This window comes from Prunus avium, unplaced genomic scaffold, assembly GCF_965620075.1.
Source record: "Prunus avium unplaced genomic scaffold, drPruAviu1.hap1.1 HAP1_SCAFFOLD_65, whole genome shotgun sequence".
Lineage (NCBI taxonomy): Eukaryota > Viridiplantae > Streptophyta > Magnoliopsida > Rosales > Rosaceae > Prunus > Prunus avium.
In genome coordinates, this window is record NW_028276920.1 from 162,501 (window position 1) to 165,826 (window position 3,326).

A 3,326-nucleotide genomic window follows, 5' to 3' on the forward strand; every position below is an offset into this window, starting at 1 on the left:
TGCCTTGGCATGCCGTGCCCATGATGTGGCCTTGACCAAGCCATTCAAGCCATGCGTTGCCTTCGCCTTGGCATGCCGTGGCCTTGCCTCGCCATGCGATGCATTCCGACAAAGTGACGCGAAGCGGAAGCCTATCATGGCGTAAAAATGTCGACAAAATTTTTCGACATTTGAATAATGGGGTTTGACAAGGTTTGAAAAATTCAATACAAATGGTAGGCTTGAATGTCGACAAAGTGACGCGAAGCGGAAGCCTACCACGGCGTAAAAATGTCGACAGAATTTTTCGGACCTTGTCCTGCCATGGGCTGCGCGCAGCATGCCGGCAGCCTGTGCGCAGCGTGCGCACAGCATGTCGGCAGCGTGCGCGCTGCTGAGACTGTCGACAGAAATTTTCGAAACTTGTCCTGCCATGCGCGCGCGCAGCGTGCGCACAGCATGCCGGCAGCGTGCGCGCACCATGCCGGCAGCGTGCGCGCACCATGCCGGCAGCGTGCGCGCACCATGCCGGCAGCGTGCGCGCAGCTTGCGCGCAGCGTGCTGATTCTGTCGACAGTGAGGCTAGCGAAACTTGTCCTGCCATGGCGTGCGCGCAGCCTGTGCGCGCAGCTTGCGCATCTGTCGACAGTGAGGCTAGCGAACTTGTCCTGCCATGGCATGCGCTGTGCGCAGCCTGTGCGCAGCGTGCACGCAGCTTGCGCATCTGTCGACAGTGAGGCTAGCGAAACTTGTCCTGCCATGGCATGCGCGGCGCCTGCGCGCAGCCTGCGCGCAGCATGCGCACAACATGCGCACAGGCTGTGCGCAGCGTGCGCGGAGCTTGCGCGCAGCTTGCGCATCTGTCGACAGTGAGGCTAGCGAAACTTGTCCTGCCATGGCATGCGCGCAGCGTGCGCGCAGTCTGTGCGCAGCATGCGCGCAGCCTGTGCGCAGCGTGCGCGCAGCTTGCGCATCTGTAGACAGTGAGGCTAGCAAAACTTGTCCTGCCATGGCATGCGCGCAGTCTGCGCGCAGCATGCGCGCAGCATGTGCGCAGCATGCCGGCAGCATGGTTCCAGGTTTTTTCAAATGTCGACAGAATTTTTCAAATCTTGTCAAACCCCGTTTTTATTGAAATTTCCTCGCACAATAAGCTCCCCATAAGTAGTCTATGATTTTTAGGACCTTCTCCAACTTACAAAACTAAAAAATTCCTCCCGGATTTGTTTTAATGATTTTTTCAATTTTACGACTTCTAAAACTAATAAAAAATACTTCCCGACTTCAAAAATTTATGAAACTTTTTCCCATCATAGATTGCATGTTTCTTAGTATCCCTGCAAAAAATCACGTCCAAATACCTTGTATTGAATTATTTAGAGCCCATTATGACTCCTCGCGCATAGGTGATGTCTCTTCCTGTCAAAGGGCTAAATGCATAAAATGCTATATAGGGGGGTGTGTGTTGCCTGCATATGCATGGCAGCCCATGCCTTCCTAGCTGCAGCCCCCTTCCCCCACGCCACACCCATGTCATGTTGCCTCGATATGTTGCCTCGGTATTATGGGTTTGGTGTCGGGGTCGGGGGGCTGCCACCCATGGCGGTGGTGGCCGGAATCCGGCCGCCGCCACCACGCCGCCGCCATGGGTGAGGGAGGAAAAAAAAGGCGTGGAAAGTTGCGAAATGGGGTTGTCTAGGCTATTTTTTGGCATGGGAGAGCATGGAGTGCTAGGAACTCCTTCTCAAATGCACGGGCATGTCGACCACAACCTCATTTCGCAACAACAACCACCCGTGTGGGGTGGCGGTGGGTGGATAGTCGCGGATTGGGGCTTGCCAAGCCAATGTTTTCAAAAAATTTCATCAAAATTAAAAACAAATGTTTTGTTGCCTTCGGATTTGTGGGCGAGCGGCGAGTCGGAGTGGAGCCGGTAAAGTTTAACCTCGGTGTGCACGGTTGTTTTTAGAAACTCAATCCAATGCCGGGGACGTTGAAAGTGACGCTCTTATGAGTTGCAAACCCGCAAGATTTAAAGAACCTTTTCAAAACAATTTCAAACCAACAAGATTTAAAAACAGAAATTTTCATCAAAATGAAAAACAAATGTTTTGTTGCCTTCGGACTAGTGGGCGAGCGGCGAGTCGGAGTGGAGCCGGTAAAGTTTAACCTCGGTGTGCACGGTTGTTTTTAGAAACTCAATCCAATGCCGGGGACGTTGAAAGTGACGCTCTTATGAGTTGCAAACCCACTAGATTTAAAGAACCTTTTCAAAACAATTTCAAACCAACAAAATTAAAAACAAATGTTTCGTTGCAAACAAATTGTGGGCGAGCGGCGAGTCGGAGTGGAGCCGGTAAAGTTTAACCTCGGTGTGCACGGTTGTTTTTAGAAACTCAATCCAATACCGGGGACGTTGAAAGTGACGCTCTTATGAGTTGCAAACCCACAAGATTTTAAAAACTTTTTGAAAATGTTTCTTCTAAATGACACATTTTGATCCTTGGCAAGTGCTCAATCCGTAACTATCCAATCACCGCCACACCACACCGGTCGGGAGTGTGTGAATGGTGTGCTTCCCGGGGTTGGCATAGATAATCTTTCGCATCGACAATCTTTTGCATGCGAGGGAATGTCTATGCCAACCCCGGGAAGCACACCATTCACCCACTAGTTGTGGGCGACGATGGGTTGGCTTCAAATGAATTTTTGCTTGGGGTTGTCCTCGGTATGCTTTTGTGTTGGGAGTACGGCCACCAAACCTTCTCAATGCACGGGTATGTCGAGGATGGCTTTCGGCGGGGTTGATGAAGAAGCTACCCAATTCTCGGCCACACGAACACATGGTGACGATGCGTTGGCTTCAAGTGAGCTTTAGCTTGGGGTTGTCTTCGGTATGCTTTTGTGTTGGGAGTACGGCCACCAAACCTTCTCAATGCACGGGTATGTCGAGGATGGCTTTCGGCGGAGTTGATGAAGAAGCTAGCAAATTGTTGGCCACTCTCACACGTGTGGGGGTAGGTTGGCTTCGAAAGAAGCTATCCAATCCTCTGAGTGTGCGGTTGAGCTATGATTAAGATTGTCTAGGCATTGCTTGTGTGTGCAAGGTGCGAGCCCAATGCACGAGCAAGTCGAGGATGACAATCTTAAGAGTAACAATGATGCCACAAAATATCGGTTGCCTTCGGAGTAGTGGGCGAGCGGCGAGTCGGAGTGGAGCCGGTAAAGTTTAACCTCGGTGTGCACGGTTGTTTTTAGAAACTCAGCCCAATACCGGGGACGTTGAAAGTGACACTCCTACGAGTTACGAACCCACAACATATCGGTTGCCTAGATTTCATGGTATT